The 18,426-nt window shown below is 36.2% G+C and overlaps 1 pseudogene; it reads left to right on the top strand.

Moving 5' to 3' along the window:
- Positions 1 to 4,171: 4,171 nt before the first annotated feature.
- Positions 4,172 to 17,435, top strand: LOC137204215 (zinc finger protein 396 pseudogene; annotated as a pseudogene).
- The last annotated feature ends 991 nt before the right edge of the window (positions 17,436 to 18,426 follow it).

Here is an 18,426-nt window from a genome sequence, read left to right as displayed (position 1 = left end):
AGCTTTCCTTCCAATTGTAGGTAATATGTGACCATAGAACTTGCATCTTGTTCACTTGGAGCAATTGTGCTTATTACTCTAAGATGCAATTTTAGTAGCCCAACTACCCTGACGTTACCATGGTGGAAACTAAACATATAGATACTCTGGTCAACAGTTTCAACTGATACCAACCTTCCAGTAAAATCCACATCAAGGAACGAAACACATGAGTGAAGTGACCTAGGACCCTGCAGACCAGCCCATCTACCAGTTGAATGCTACCAAGTAACCTCTGTCAATGATGCATGGAACAAAAAGATCATCTAGCCAAGTTCTGTTAAAATCTCTGATCCCAAATCATGAGATCAACAAAACGACTGTTGTTTTAAGCCACTAAGTTTGGGGATAGTTAGTTTCGCTGCAAAAAATAAATGGAAAATAATTTTTGCACCTGGAAGTGGGATGATGCTATAACAAAACCTAAACTTGTTATGGGTTAGGGGGGCAGTCAAGGACCTGAAGGGACTCTATTGGTGAGAGTTTGTGATAAAGTGAGAAACATGTATAGGAAGGTAGAGAAAAGAGGGCTCTTATTATATAGTTGTGGAATTTTGGCAACAGTGTTGCCTGCAGTAATATGAAAAATAGGAAATCTTCCAAAGGACCTCCGTGATCTAGTAAAGCGATTTCTGGGCTGAATATTAAAGTTGTCACTTGCCTTCTTCCATTTTGCTTATCTTTGCTTAAAGAAAGGGATAGAAGAATGAGAGATATAACTTTAGTTTTTGAGTAGAATTTGGATGAAATGTTAAGGGCCCAGCACAGCTTTTTCAACCAGAAAAGGGTTCCCCAAAGAGTGAAAGTCTCAAGGAAAAAATTAAATGCAACTCACTGTCAAATTGTCATCTCAGTGTGAAGATGGAGCCAAAGTGGCAACTATAAAAACCTTTTTAAAACCTTAGAAAGATTCAAGCTGATGCTTCAAAGACCCTTTCAGATAGACAAAGGCCTTCTATGGATCTCAAGATAGGCCCCACAGGTCTTATTTGTTAAATGAAAGGGCTTTTAAGAACCTTCTGAGCACTTTCCAACTGCAGCCTTATAAAATGCCCAAAGTAGAGAAAAACTTATCTCAGAGAGATCTGTGGATATGTCCTTTGACGGGTGGAATGGGTTACAGGGGGATACATAATACACTCGTGCATTTTATAGGAGTATATCAATTTGGTCTGAACAGCATGGAGAAAATAATTAGACTCCTAAATTTCAATGGGAAGAAAGCATGTTAAGAAAACTATTGAACTGAAAACACAGCTTCTTTCTCTTTCTTTCTTTCCTTCTTTCTTTCTTTCTTTCTTTCTTTCCTTCTCTCTCTCTCTCTCTCCCCCCCCCTTTCTTTTTCTTCTTTTGGAAGAAGGACTCAGAATATGGAATCAAGAGCCCAGAGGGCAAAATTAAGAATCATAAAAATTCATTTCCAGGAAGCAGTTTTGAACCCTGTACAAAGATTTGGCAACATGTGCCCAGCTGTTTTTCAGAATTGCTCTGAACGAGTGACTTCTGTGTGCATGCATGGTCCTATTTTTGGAGAGGGGTTTCTACTAAGGTGACCCTGTGTCATTCGTACAGGTTAGATAATTCGTTTCTAGTTCATAGCTCTTTAGATCTGAGAAACTGGATGTGAGGACCCTCATCTGTACCTAGATTTGACGTGAATGAATATTCTAATCCTTGAGTCCAATCTTACGCCATAATGTGATGTGACTTTTGAGAGTGTTTTTGGCAGGAATTACTTCATTTTGCATTTGGGAGTATGTGAAATTTATAGCCAGATGTATACATTGACATATTTTTGACAGACCTCCTAACAAGATGTGTAGTTCATGTTCCCTGCCCTTGAATCTGAGTGGTCTTGTGTCAGTTTCAACCTACAGATTATAGTAGAACTACTTTCAAAGTTAGATCACACAAAATCACATGGCTTCCATCTTGCCCCTGGATTACTTTCTCCTGGAGTTTTGACCACATGTAAGAAGTTTGAACACTTAGAGACACGAGGCTGGAGAGATTGCATGCAGGTACTCTGATCAAAACATCTGAGCCCAAATTTCCCCTATCCCTACTAAAGGGCATGGTGAGTAAGTGAAGACAGCCCTTCCATCATCTGAATAACATCATATAACCTCAGTCAGTGACACATGGAAATAATGAATCACCTAGCTGAGCTCTGCTGAGTTTCCAATTTCCCTCTCCCACAATATTCAATCCTTTCACTCTAAAATATTTCACAAATCCACTACCATTTCTTCCTCTCAAAGAGGGTTTCTTTAACTTCAATGCTTAAAATATTCGGTTCTTCTTTATTCTCTCTCAACCATACTTTATCTCAATCCCCTATTTTATCTCTTCAAAGCAGCTATAACTATCTGAATTTACATTATCTAATTATTTACTTATCTCTGTGTTCATTATCTGCCTAATGAAATATAATTTTTCCAAGGGCAAGCATTTTCTTGTTCTTATTTATTTATATTATTCTTAAGCCAAGAAGAATAGCTTGTACTTTTGTAGATGCTTTATAAGAAAACACTGAATAGATGAATAAAGGAACTTCCACGTCATCACCTGCTTCACCCGCAGAACACTTTAGTAATTTTTTAATGAGTGTCTTTACTTTTACATTGTCTTGCATCAAATCACCATTATGTCTTGCTTGGGAAGATTCCAAAGCTACCTGACAGATATTTTCTTCTTTTTTCAAACTTTTACCTTAAAATTGATTTTCCTCAAGGACATATTCATAGATCAAAACAAACTCATTAAATCTATGCTAGGAACATTTAATTTAAACAAATATCAAAATTCTTAACCATCATTTGAAAGATAGTGCATGATTTCTCCCTTTTATCCTTCAGGTCTGTGCTTAAGAGTTCTCCCAGGGAGGTTCTTACCACCATCAATCCATCTGCAAAAAAACCCTGTATTTTTCATCCATTTCGGGTGTCCAGAACAGTGCTTAACACATACTTAGTAAATAATGGCACTCTATAAATAGTGAATGAATAAATGTATCAGTCAAGGAACTGATCAAATCTAATCAACATGTACACAAAGAATGACTTCATATGAAAGATATGTATAGCGCAATAGCATTTTTCCCTCAAAACTCCATTGAGGGCTTCCCTGGTGGCGCAGTGGTTGAGAGTCCGCCTGCCAATGCAGGGGACACGGGTTCGAGCCCTGGTCTGGGAAGATCCCACAAGCCTCAGAGCAACTGGGCCCGTGAGCCACAACTACTGAGCCTGAGCATCTGGAGCCTGTGCTCCGCAACAGGAGACGCCGCGACAGTGAGAGGCCCGTGCACCGCGATGAAGAGTGGCCCCCGCTTGCCGCAACTAGAGAAAGCCCTCACACAGAAACGAAGACCCAACGCAGCCAAATAAATAAATAAATACATAAATTAAAAAAAAAAAAAAACTCCATTGAAATATTAGTATATTATGTTTATATATCCAACTTAAAAATGCTGGGTGATTCAATCCATGTACTTCTTAAATCCACAGGATGTGGAAAAGAGAAAACATTTGCTAAAAGGCAATTAATACAGAGTTTAATACATTCATCTTTAAGCAACATTTCACTATTTCTTGTATATGTAGCAGAAATATTACAGGAATAGATACGACAGAGGCTTCCTGATTTTAAAAAATCAAATCTGTTTATAGGAAAGCTCTATATCTAAATTTAAATAACTCCTTGCATTTACTGACCTTCTGCTCTAGTTAGATTATTTATCTTATATTGTTTCCTACACAGAATTAAGTTAATTTTCATCACTGTTCTTACTGTCTCAGTAATTAGAGATCAAACTACTAATTAGGGTAGTATGAAAGGTCATAAAAGTTTGAGAATTTTCTAGATAACAATTTTTATTCTTCCTATACATTTACTTTGTTCCATTTCAAGACATGTTACATGATCAAATTCCATAATTTTATTTTACAATTGCAAAATCTCAAAATGTACACTCACATATTCATTTATTTAACACTTATTTGTTAATTATTTAATATGTGTCTGGCATGATACATGTGAGGGACAGACACAGACACCATCTCAGGCCTAATGGTCATGATAGATCAATGAGGAGACCATCACTAAGTAAACCATACACATAATTCTATAAATCATGATTAAGTGGCAGGAAGAAAAACTACAGGTTGCAGTGAATATGTACAAATTAACCAAGTCTGAGGACTCAGGTAAGTCCTCCATGAGTAAATAACATTTAACCCAAGGCCTGGAAAATAACCTGGTGTCATACAGGTAAGAGGCTGGGTAGGGGGATGGGAGTGGAAATTCAGACTGTGCCCCAAGCAGCAGGAAAGCATGGAAGAAAATCTATGCGTTTATTCTCTAAAGCATTTCCTATGAATGCCCAGGTTTCTTCAAGTCTTGTATCTCATATAACCTCTTAAATATAAAGTATTTGTTATTTATTGTCTATCTATTAATAAAACATTTCTTCCATGTGTCTTTGAATAATACATTTTTTATGACCACAAGTTTTGTAGTATACTGTGCTTTCTTCTTTAACACATAATTTTAAGATTCCTTTCTATTTCTAAAGAGACTTGTAGGAAATTACGATTTTATTTCCATCACTTTTTAAGTGAAGATTCTAACTTTGCCCCCAATGATTGAATACATCGGTCATCTGTGGCCTGCCTTCTTTCTTGCCAGGTAGATGATTTATCACTTGAGTAGTTAACCTATTTTCACTAAGAACAGAAATGGTGCCCATCAGTACAACAGTGTACTGGTGGTGGAAACCCTACATAAATAATGAACAACTCACAACAGAAACTGCTTGTTCAGCCTTATTCTTTCTAAGTCTAACGAGAAAGGTCAAGTACCCATCACGTGCATTTGGAATTTATTTTTTGCTAGCCCTTCCCATGAAAGTGCATGCCAAGAATATTCACTTTCCCAATCTCCACACTAATATCTACAGTAATAGCACCACTCCTTCTATTTTCCTCTTTATTGAACTTCTTCCTAATTTTATGTTCCAGCTTTTCTAGTATAGCTTAATTTTCAAAATGGCCTTCTTTTATTCTTTGTTACTATAAAAATGATGGCATATGAATATGCCATAAATAGACAGTATCAGTAAATTCATGTCCTTTCGTTCATTTTTAACCGGCATACTAGGTGTTCAGCATGTCTTGGTCTCCTGGTCATTTTCTTTCTTTCCTGACTCATCTGTTGAATGATGAATTGTTGATATTTATCTTCTGTTCTCTAATCTGCTACACCCTGCTGTCTTCTAATGAATTTAGCATACCTTTGTATATTTCCTTATAACCATACTTTAAATTTTCAGCAATATGGCTGCTAAAATTTTATAAAATAGTGTTTGGCACGTGTGAGGATTCTCTGATTTCTGAGCTCTTCCTTAACTTCTTTTAATATAATTATTTAAAAGCTATTAAATTGCTAATAATTTTATTTCTCTTCTATGTATATAGACAGGTTGTTTTAAAAAAAACCTCAATAATTAAGCTACAGACACTTGACCATATTTTAAAATCGCATCCTTCTTTTCTTTCTTCTTTCTTTTTCCAGGCACTTGTGCTAATTTCTGGGTATGTAGAGATGGATAAAATCAAATAATTCCTGCCATCAGGTAGTTTATAGTCCATTAAAGAAGGAAGATGCATAAATGAATAAATGAAGCAGAAATATAGTAGATTTATACATGGAGCTGAGTGGTGAAGGATGATTAAATGCCCATCTGTTAAATGATACATGGAAAGGACATTCCAGGCAGAAGGAGAAAAACAATCAAAAGCAGAATTGTATGTTGGTATCAGCAAATATGTTAGCATGCCTTATCAGGAAAAGAAGAATGAATATAAGGCAGCCTAGATTCACTACTTCATGGCTAGAAGCTCACATTTTGTTTTACATGATGAGAAGAGAAGATTTTGAAGAATATTAATTCGGGGTAGAAGAAGATCACATTTGGACTTTAGAAAATGAAATTTTGTTTCTCGTTTTTTAAAGTCCTGAAAATATCCTACATTCTTTGTCCACTTTTTACAGACCTCTTTCTCCATTTTTTTTGACCTTGGTATCAATTGATAAATAGCTCTTCTCCTATTGATAGGTATTTATTTTGGTGTGATTTTATTCAGACATTTTTGTTTTATGTTCATCATACTCCCCATGTTTTATGTTCTTTACAGCTACTTCATAGCCTAAAATGAAAGCTTTGTTTGACTTGCTTTCTTTGCCATCACCTTGAGTAAAATTTGAATATATTTTTCTATTTGGTCTTTGACTTCTAAAACTTCACTTGTTAAGACTTTATTTTTTAATCCAGTTTTAGGTTCACATCAAAATTGAAAGGAAGGTACAGAGATTTTCCATATACCCCCTGCCTCCACACATACATAGCATCCTCCATTATCAACATTCCCACCAGACGGTACATTTGTTGCAGCAGATAAACATACGTTGACACATCATTAACACCCAGAGTCCATAGTTTACATTAAGGTTCATTCCTGGTGTTGTACATTCTGTGAGTTTTGACAAATGTATAATGACATATATCCACCATCACAATATCATACAAAGTATTTTCACTTCCCTAAAACTCCACTGTACCCTGCCTATTCATCTCTCCCCCACTCTCACCCCAGCAACCACTAATCTTTTAATTTTTTTTCATAGTTTTGCCTTTTCCAGAATGTCATATAGTCGGAATTATAACAGTATGTAGCCTTTTCAGATTGGCTTCTTTCACTTAGTAACATGCATTTAATGTTTCTCCATGTCTTTTCATGGCTTGAGGGCTCATTTCTTTTTAGTACTGACTAATATTCCATTGTCTGGATGTACCATAGTTTATCCATTCACCTACTGAAGGATATCTTGTTTGCTTACAAGTTTTGGCAATTATGAGCAAAGCTCCTATCAACATCTGTGTGCAGGTTTTTGTGTAAACATAAGTTTTCAACTGCTTTGGGTAAATACCAAGGAGTGTGATTACTGGATCATATGGTTAGAGTATGTTTAGCTGTGTAAGGAACTGCCAAACTGTTTTTCTGAGTGCCGAGACCATTGCGCATTCCCACCAGCAGTAACTGAGAGTTCCTGTTGCTCCACATCCTTGCCAGCATTTGTCGTCGTCAGTGTTCTGGAGTTTGACCATTCTAATAGGTTTGCAGTGGCATCTTATTTTTGTTTTAATTTTCATTTCCCTGATGACATATCATATGGGGCAACTTCTCATATGCTTATTTACCATCTGTATACCTTTGTTGTTGAGGTGTTTGTTTAGGTCTTGGGACTCTTTCTAAATCAGGTTGTTTGTTCTTTTCATTGTTGAGCTTTTTTTTTTTTTTTTTTTTTTTTGCGGTACGCGAGCCTCTCACTGTTGTGGCCTCTCCCGTTGCGGAGCGCAGGCTCCGGACGCGCAGGCTCAGCGGCCATGGCTCACGGGCCCAGCCGCTCCGCGGCATGTGGGATCCTCCCGGGCCAGGGCACGAACCCATGTCCCCTGCATCGGCAGGCGGACTCTCAACCACTGCGCCACCAGGGAAGCCCTCATTGTTGAGTTTTAAGAGTTCTTTGTATATTTTGGATAACCATCCTTTATCTGATGTATCTTTCTCAAATATTTACTCCCAGTATGTGGTTTGTCTTTTCATTCTCTTGATATTACCTTTCACAGAGCAGAAGTTTTTATGTTTTAATGAAGTTCAGCTTATCAACAATTTGTTTTATAGATTTTACCTTTGGTGTTGTATTTTAAAAGTCATCACCATACCCAATTGAGTTTATTCTTATATTATCTTCTAGAAGTTTTGTAGCTTTGCATTTTACATTTAAGTCTGTGATCCATTTTGAATTAATTTTTGTGAAGAGTGTAATGTGTGACTAAATTCTTTTTTTGCATGTGGATGTCCAGTTGCTCAAACACACTTTGTTGAAAAGACAATCTTTGCCCCAGTGTATTGCCTTTGCTTTTTTGTCAAGGATCACATGACCATATTTATGTGGGTCTATTTCTGGGCTCTCTATTCGCTTCCATTGATCTGTTTGTCTACTCTTCCACCAATACCACACTGTCCTAACTCCTTGTAGCTTTACAGTAAGAACTGAAGTCAGGTAGTGTCAGTCATCCAACTTCATTCCCATTTAATAGTGTGTTGGCTATCCTGAATATTTTTTTTAGTTGGTATTACAGTAAGTCCCCTGCATATGAATGAGTTCCACTCTGAGATTGTGTTCCTAAGTCCAATTTGTTCATTAAGTCCAACAAAGTTAGCCTAGGTACCCAACTAACACAATTGGCTATACAGTACTGTACTGCAATAGGTTTATAATACTTTTCACACAAATAATACATAAAAAACAAACACAAAAAATAAAGAAAACAGTTTTAATCTTACAGAAGAGTACCTTGAAGAGTACAGTAGTGCAGTACAACAGCTGGCATATAGTGGCTGGCATCGAGTGAACAGGCAAGAAGAGTTACTGACTGGAGGAGGGAGAGGAGGTGGGAGACGGTAGAGATGAAGTATCGTCAGCAATAGGAGACAGAAGGCAAGCTGCCATTTCCCTCACGCCTGATGATGGAATGCACATTCGCATCTCTGAAAGTGCTCAACTCGTAGGTTCGTATGTAGGGGACTTACTGTATTATTATTTTATTATTTGGGTTTTTTTATCCTGTTTAATTCAATGCCAGGTAAAAATCATGAAAAGTCCTTTGGGATTTGTGGAGATCAGGGATTATGGAAGTGAATTCAAATCTACTTTTTCCTTACCTCAAGGGTGTAGCCCTTTGAGTCCCCAGCTTAACATGGCGAGGGTTCTTACAATTCCCACCCTAGATTTAAATTATATTTCTATTTTTAACACTTACTCCATGAGACTTTGAACTACAGCCTGCATTTGCTGGCTTGTCAGGACTGATAGGACAAAAATATTTGTATGCTCAAGTATAATGCCTGCATTACTTTCTTTAGTTTCCCTGAGAATTTGGCTTGGCCCTATCCTATTAGCCTGAAAGCTCTTCTGAATGCATTCAATCATCAACAATATTTACCCAGCAGTTTTACTGTTTTCCTTGTAAAAGTTGGTCCTAATAAAGAACTTGATCTAAGTTATTAGAAACAGAAGTCCTCACCTCTGAATCTCTAGTACTTTATAGAGTACTTGACACAAATTAAACACTTCATAATGAAAAAATGAATTGTTGAGGAGTGCTTTTATCAATCATTTTTGGGACTTAGTCACCAATTACACATTTCATAATTGAATGAATTTGAAATGTTACTTTTAAAATTCTGAAAATGAATAACTTTTAGAAAATAAGCATCTCTGCCTCAGGTGAAACTTTAAACTAAAAGCCTTCTGTTAACTCTTGAAGCAATTTTTCCATGGGTAAAATTCCCCAGTATGAAGCTTTCTAAAACCAACTTTCATGATTCTTGCTAATGCACATCAGCTGAAATTTAGATTTGGTAAAGTAACACTTAACAGAGCTTATTATTTATAAATGAAAAAACCAATTGATGTTTAAACATCAATTTGATGAAAACATATTGGAGCTCAATGTCAGTTTCCTTAAGTACTTTTCAAATACTTAAAGGAAGCATTTAATTTTTGGCACTGAAGTCAGTTAAGTCTTTTGTATACATGGATAAAAATAGATAATTCATGAAATTGCAATGAGACTTCTTTAAAGCTGCTTAAAACTTTATATCAAGAATACTCCATAGAATATTGTGATTCTATTAAAATATCAGAGAGCTTTTATAGAAATCTAACAAAAACTAATGGATAAAATATATCACGTAGTTGATTTCAGATGTGGACAGCATAGATACTCATTGAGAATTGTATGAATCTCCATTAAGTACCATATACATTTTCTGATTGTGATGGACATACCTTAGAGTGACCTCCATTGAGTCATGCCTTTGTATTGGGTTCTTCCTTTGGAGTGTGGGCAGTAGCTATAACTTGCTTTGAACCAATAGAATGTGGTATTCCCTTGATTAGGTAATGTTATATGGCAAAAGTGAAGGGATTTTGAAAGATGTTAGTAAAATCCCCAAGTAATTGTCTTTAAGTTAAGAAGAAGGTTAGCTTGAGTGGACCTGACCTGATCAGCTAAAAGAGGGTCTTGAGGTCAGAGACTCAAAACAGCAGAGACACTGTCCTGCGGTCGCAAAGAACAAAGGGCTACGTGATGATGGTTACCTGGCACTGAATGTCGGGTGACCTCAAGGAGCTAAACCCTATCACTTCAAGGAACTGAAGTGACTCTGCCAACAACAAGTGAGTTTTTAGAAGCAAATATCAAGATCAGATAATATCACATCCCTGGCCAACTCCATGATGAAGCCTTGTGAGCTTGAAGACCCAGTTAGCACACAGACACACTCCTGATCCACAGAAACAGAGATAATAAATGTGTGCTGTTTAAAGTTGCTAAATGTGTGGAATTTTGTTAATAGCAATAGAAAACAAACACAAAAGTACTCACTCACAAGTTCTTCTAGAAACAACAGTATTGTAAGGAAATACTCTCCCTTCAAATTCTACCTGAAAGAAAATTTTAATAAGCCTCTATAAATCAATAACTGAATATAAAGTAACAGATTAAAATAATTAAATTATGTTATTATAACATTTTAACAATGTCATTACCTTTTACTCTAGCCAAAAACTAATTGTTAACAAGATCATTGTAGTGTTTTATGACCAACTGATTTCTGAACTGATCTCAATTATTCCTTTTAATTTTTATCTAATTAGACAATTGGTTCATGTTCCTCTCAGAAAATACATTAAAGCAAAATTTAAAAAATAATAAAAGACTGTAATAATCACTTTTAATCTTCATTCAAGAAATTAATGAGGGGCTTCCCTGGTGGCGCAGTGGTTGAGAGTCTGCCTGCCGATGCAGGGGACACGGGTTCGTGCCCCGGTCCGGGAAGATCCCACATGCCGCGGAGTGGCTGGGCCCGTGAGCCATGGCCGCTGAGCCTGCGCGTCCGGAGCCTGTGCTCCGCAACAGGAGAGGCCACAACAGTGAGAGGCCCGTGTAACGCAAAAAAAAGAAGTTAATGAGGACATTTTGATCTACATGTCTTTAAATATTTCCTACGCCTTCCTGCAAAGGCACACACAAACACACACACACACACACACACAGTCAAAAATTTTAAAATGGAAGAATACTATTGTCATTCACTGTAATCTTTTTCCAATCAATTCTATATCTATACCATATTTAATATAATGTATTTCCATTTTAAATATTCATCTACACCATTATCTTTAAAATTAATAGTCTGTATGATATAAAAATATATTAAATATATTCCATATTTCTGATTATATTTTTCTAAATTTCTTTTTATTTTAAACAAAACTGTAAAAAACATTTGTTCACATGTATCTTAACACATTTTCTGATCACTTCATTAGGAACCTTACTAAAAATAGAACTCCTTATGACCCTATAGCATTAAATAGTCATTCCTGATTTAAAGATTACCCATATTATTATACACTATTTTATATGTGCCTCTCATGCTGGTAAGAGTCTTATTTTGATTTGAGGCTCTTCCGTTAGTCAGACATATATGAACACTCTACTATGCATGAGGAGTCCAGCTTCAGATCAAAACCCATTGTGTGATCTTTCAGGCCGACCACAGACAAGGGCAGGACTCTCCCTGGCCGGTATCCCAGGGATGCTACCCTCCCCACACCAGACTGGGTACCCCGCCCTTGCACTGCAGTCTCTGCAGAGAGTCACGGTCAAGGAATCAGAGGCCAGCCATGCTCACGGACATCTTTGCATTTCTAGTCCAGATATCTCCTGTGAAAATCTTTTCATCAGAGGACCTTGACTGAGGTTTTTCTCATCTTTACCTCATCCCCTTTACCCCAGCTCTGAAGCAGCCTTGAAAACCAACAGCCCAAAAACCAGCAGCCTAGGGCAAGTGAAGAATGGTTTGGAGCTCTCCAAAAACACCACCCCTAGACGATTGTCACTTTTTGACCTTTCTGGTACCTCACAGGAAAGCTCCATTATTAGGGCCGGCCTTTATTTGACCTGACTCAGAACTTGCTGGATGGGATCAGCCATACCCCTAGGGTTTTCGTCAAAAACATTCAGGGGGGATTGTTTATCCTCACAGCTGCCTGGAGTGGTGTTACCAGTTGGAGCTTATAAGGGGCTGACCAAAAAACTTGAAAAAAATAAAATAAAAAACAGGATGTCCATAAAGGGCTTTACAAAATCTCTGACATGTTCCTGGTATTATAGAAGTCCACAGGCACGTGCAGAGCTGTGTGTAGGCCTGGGAAAGCTTATGATATATTAATCCACACAAAAATATGCACATTCTCATAATACACAGATAACCTCTGGAAGGATATGTATTAGAAAGTCCACACGTTCTCTCAAGGGTAGAAATTATAGTGACTTTTCTCTTCTCCCCCTGGACCCCTATTCCTCTCCACCTTTCTTTTCCTCCTTTCTCCTTTCTTCTCTCCCTTTCTCCCTCCCTCTTTCTTTCTTTCTTCTTCTTTTTTCACTTATCCATTATTATCTATAATAACTGTATATTACTTATATTTAAAGATAAAAAGAAAGTGTATTATTTAAATGATCTTTTTATTTTTACTCTTTTATGAGCTTTTTGAGTGATTACAAAGCAAAGACAATAGAAAGTATAGTGGGTTTTTTGTGTTATTTTTTGGTCCTGCTGCACAGCATGCAGGATCTTCCCTGACCAAGGATTGAACCCGTGCCTCCTGCAGTGGAAGTGTGGAGTCTTAACCACTGAACTGCCAGGGAAGTCCAAAAAGAGTGTATTTTAGACAGAAATATTTCTGACAGTTTTAATTCATTATGGGCTGCAAGTTAAATTAGTCAAGAGACAATAGAGTATATTCATTTAATCATCTAGTAAATTGGGATCGGCCAGAAAACATCTAGGTTATATCTGATAGCTCTTTCACTTAAAAACCTGTCTTTTTACATGTTTTGGAGTTACCATGCTCTGAACTATTATAGATTCTTAACTTTAAGAGGTTGACAGCCCCAAAAAGCAACTTCTTTGTTATGTTCAAGAATAGTCATCTCTTTATTCCTTCAGCCAATGATTTAAATTTGTTCCTCTTTAAGAAAGGTTTGGGATGTGTCTCATAGTAATTGATATCAGAATATTATTTACCATTTAGCTCAAATGTATTTAACTTTTATCAGTAATATTTTGGATAATTCTGGGTCCTGAGAAAAGTTAATGTGCCTTTTATATAAATTTAAATTTTTTTTAATTTTTAAAATACTTCAACAAATGAACTTAGATAATAAGTAAACTTTTAAATTATTTTTCTATTCTGAAACTTTTAGAGACATTTCTATTTTACTTTTGTTCAGTTTAAACAATATCCATGTATCTGCAAATAAGTACAACTGACTGTTATAGGTGATAAAAGTTGAGAATCAAAGATTAACAAAACATAATCCTTACATAAAAGATTATAAACAATGAGAAATAAGATTAAATATTATTCAGTACATTTTAAGCTGAAAGTGCCTTAATTAAATATGCAATTGTTTTTCTTAGTTGAAGTTTATTTTCTCTGACCATTATGTATTTCCTATCCTTCAGTTGGTTAGTTATTTTATATAAATTGTAATTCATCTAAAAAATTAAGAAATACTCATCTGTAACTTCTTCTTATAAGTAACATTTATCAAAAAACTACATAAAATATACAATTTTACTTCACTTTAGTGTAATATGTTGAAGCTAGTTATATTAGGTAACGATATGCTGTTGTTTGCATAAGTGCAAATGGAATCTTTAGCCAGACAAGTTTAATCTTATCCAGTCTAAAACACCAAATATTTAATTGTGCTAACAACACAGGTTTACATATTGGTGGCTTAACTCACCATATAAGCATGTGTTTACAGAATTAGATAATCAGTTTATTATGTTAGCATCCTGCTGACTTTGAAGAAAAAATACATTATATTCATTATGCTATTATTTTATTCTTTGTAAGTAATGTGATAGTCCATTGAATATAACTAAGAGTTTGAAAAAGGAGAAATGCTAGCAAAATTAGACAATGGTATGAGTTGTTTCTCAATGTAAAATAGCCACTTGCATAGATTTGATACAAGGCTCAGGTTCATTTTAGAGAACTCTCTTAAAGCAAAAAACTGGCACTTACAAGCTTAGCCTCTTGTTGCAAAGCAGCACTTGTATTCAGGAAAAATGTCGACAAGTCATCTAAAAATAACACTGACTCTCAGGATCAACGCTTAGAATGAATTAAGCTAAAACTAAAGTATATCAGTCAATGGGACTATTAAAAATAGAATTAAGAAGGTTATTGATGTAATGATTATACTTGGATAACGTTATCATCATTTTGGTTGATACTGCAGATATGAGGATGTTTAAAAGTGCACTTAGGGACTTCCCTGTTTGTCCAGTGGTTAGGACTCTGTGCATCCACTGCAGGGGGCGTGGGTTCAATCCCTGGTCAGGGAACTGAGGTCCCCCACGTTGTGTGGCACAGCCAAAAGAAATGCACTTATATATTGCTTTTAGAAATGAAATTTACGTGCAGTTTCACTGTAAAACCAGTCAGTATACAAGGTCTGGTTCTTGCCTATATGGAATGTAAAATATCATTGAGGAAGGAAAGAGACCCATGCATAATACAACTGTCTAGGATTTAAGCAATTAAAAAATGTTGAGTATTTGTATAAACAGTGAGGGCCAGGTTTAACATATGGCAGGAGAGTGTAGACAAAATGGGATGATTGAGTTAGAGGAACCACTAACTAGTTAGATTGGGTGATTAGAAATAACAATGTGTACATTGGAAGGTGAAAATAATCTTGAGGATTTTTCTACCAGTGGTTGAAAGTTTGATTTAAGGCACATAAATATGGTCACTTTATTCCTGTCCCATAATTTGTATTAGGCAAAATATTTTCTATCTCTGCCTTTTAATCTTAAAGCTAATTTGTAATTTTAGAATTTATGGTAGGAATTTTAAATGAATGCACATGGGTAAAGTATTATATAAAGAAAATGTTAAGTGCCATTACATAAATTCAATTTAAAATATTACCTTTGCCTTGTAATCTGCTGGTATTTATTTTGGGAGACCCTAGTTACCCTGTATTAGGTATATTCATCCAAACACAGTTAAAATAAACCTTGTAATAGAAGAAACAAGTCTAATAGCTAAAATCAATATAGAATTACATTAGTGAGTGTACAATGTTTCATTGCTGAAAATTAATTCTAATTACAGTAATAAAAGTCTTTTAACTGACATCTTCACCTGTCATTCCTTTAGCTAATGGGAAGATATAAATGTACACAGAAAAATGTTTTACTGAATTATAAGTGTGATAGGTTTTCATAGACCAAGAAAGATCAGGCCTCTGAGAAACACATTAGTATATGTTTCTCTTATTTCTAAAAAGGCAAATGCTAATTAAAAGTGCTACAGTTCTTAATTCTATCCTTGGGAACTTATATGCCTTTTCCTATCTCTTATCCTACTTGTTTATGGGCCCTATTTAAATTTTCTGAGATGAACATTAAGAATCTTTTATTAAATGGATTATTAATGATTAATAGAAGTTACAAAAGTAGAATTGCAAGTGTAATATTTTAAATTATTAAGTGAGGAAATTTAATTCTTGTGAAGTATTCACAGTTGTTATAAAAATTTTATTTAATTGAACATCTAAAATAATAATTTTCTTATCCTAAATAAACACAGATGTATATGCTTTTCAGTTTTGTACCAGGTGTAGATTTAGGCCAAACTGCCCAATTCTCACTAATTTGTGAGTGTTGTGGTCACTTCTTTCCAAGAAATCATAGGATAGATGAGTTGAACACATTTAACCACCATCTCTTTTGCCAAAATTTCATATGTAAAACATCCTAAGTAGACATCTTAAAATGTCTTGATTTTGAAATGTGTAATGCAAATTGTCTTTGAAATTCTGCTGCTATAAAAAGGTAAGGAAAATTAATTTAAAATAAACTTCACTTTCATAATAATTTTGAATAGCTCTGGATAGTTTTAGGACAGTAAGATTTTTTGATTCATGTTTTAAGCTGTGAATAGGAGGTAACATTAAGAAAATATTCCCTGGCTTCCCCGGCTTCTCCCCCAAAACGTGGGGTCATCCTTCCTAGGCTGGAGGAATGTCCATAAGGAGAGTTTCACCTTCTTGAAGATTAAAGCCTAGCAGTCCTGAGCTATTCCCAGTCCAAATGTCTGCAAAACTGAGAGACATCAAAACTCCTTCCACAAATTTCAGGGGGCCCTGACTGCATTCTGGTAATGAAGGTGAAAGAGGGAGGGCAGGCCCCTAATTGGGTCTCCAGCCGCCACTGGAGCAGTTACTACAGCTGAGACCTACCACCAGCGGTTCAGGCAGTTTGACTACCAGGAGTCACCTGGGCCCCAGGCAGCCCTGAGCCGGCTCCATGAGCTTTGCTGTCAGTGGCTGAGGCCAGAGGTTCACAGCAAAGAGCAGATCCTGGAGCTGCTGGTGCTAGAGCAGTTCCTGGCCATGTTGCCTGAGGAGCTGCAGGCCTGGTTTCAAGAGAACCGACCAGAGAGTGGAGAGGAAGCCATGGTGATGCTGGAGGAGCTGGAGAAAGGGCATGACAGGGCAGCTGAACAGGTCTTTTTTGGACAAAATGAGGACATGCTTGCAAAGAAGCTACCAACTTGTGAAATCACTTAGGAAACACCATGTAACCAGCTTAAGCCCACAAAAAAGCAACTGCAGTGGGCATCGAAGTAGCTTCACACCTTAAGACAAAATGTTAGAGACACCAGAACTATAAATGTGAAATCAGCTGCAAGGCAAAAAACTTCTTCAGGCAAAGAACTGCATTACAAAGTTTCTAATACTCTTCAAATGAATGCTTCCCAGAGTTTCACATTTAGAGGAACTTGTGAACAAGATAGAAAGTTTGAAAGAAGACAGGGAAACCATCCTCGAAAAAAAAAAGTGTGATGAATGTGGGAAAGCCTTTAGTCAGAGCTCAGCCCTTAATCGACATCAGAGAATCCACAGTGGAGAGAAACCTTATACATGTGATGTGTGTGCAAAGGCTTTCAGCCGAAGTGCAATCCTGATTCAGCATCGAAGAATCCACACTGGGGAGAAACCCTTCAAATGTCATGAATGTGGGAAAGCCATTAGTCAGAGCTCGAATCTTTGCAGACATAGGAAAAACCATGCTGGAGAAAAAAGTCCCATCAGCGTCGTGAGGGAGTCAAAGCATTTACGGAGAACTTTTTCAACAGGGGAGAAGACACAAGGCACCAATACTCCTTTAGTATAAATCGGTAGTTTCAGTGAGCACCAGTTTCCTTTCAAAGGTTATAAAAGCCACAAGAGAGAATGTAGAATATTTTCTGTCAGCATTGTTTGCTTTTCTGATTTTCAATAGTGTCAGTTCAGATGTTTGAGATTCTAAAGCTTAAATCGGATTTCCATCCCTAGTGCAGCTGTTGAAAAGATATTCTCAGACATGTTCTACTGTTTCCATTATTAACACAAATAATGAACTAGTATGTTCCTTTTTAGACAAGTACATTTTCCCTATTGAGAAGGAATGTGTGAGTTAGTATATAAGTGGGTATTCTCCATTTCATTACTAGAACACTGGAGTTATTAAACCAAAGATTAAATCAGTTTTTTTTTAAAAAATGTCCTGGGAATTCCCTGTCAGTCCAGTAGTTAACACTCCATGCTTTCACTGCTGCAGGCCTAGGTTTGATCCCTGATCAGGGAACTAAGATCCTGCAAGCCATGTGGTGTGGCCAAAAATAATAATAATAAAATAAAATAAATTTCCTGTTTTATTTTCTGTTACCAGATTCAAAATATGAGAATAAGATTGAGGAGACCCAAAAGAATATGTACCTCAAGACCTAAGCTGAAAGGTCCAGGGTCATTGTTAGGAAGCAGGTGAGTAAAGGGACTTTACTTATCTCTTATGAAATTCTGAGAACATACATACGGTTTTGTTTCAAATTTTTAAATTGAGGTATAGTTGATGTATAATGTCATCTATACATACTGTTGATGATACTAAGTAATTTCCTATGTAGGAAAAAAATGATCTCCTTTACAATTTATATTGGAAATATCTCAGTGAAAGCATTAAGATTTGCTCTACATGTCTTCAGGAAGTGGCCTAAATATGATGAGTGTTCTAATAAAGAACAGTTATCTGTGGGTGCTTATATAAATTTGTTGATCAGCTTAACATAAAGAAATAAGGAAGATGAAGAAAAGACTGTCCAAACAAGACTGATGTTACCTGGTAA

Source organism: Pseudorca crassidens, chromosome 12 (assembly GCF_039906515.1).
Source record: "Pseudorca crassidens isolate mPseCra1 chromosome 12, mPseCra1.hap1, whole genome shotgun sequence".
In the NCBI taxonomy this organism is placed as follows: Eukaryota; Metazoa; Chordata; class Mammalia; order Artiodactyla; family Delphinidae; genus Pseudorca; species Pseudorca crassidens.
The sequence above is the reverse complement of the archived record's forward strand: the minus strand, read 5'-3'. Positions and strand labels throughout refer to the sequence as shown.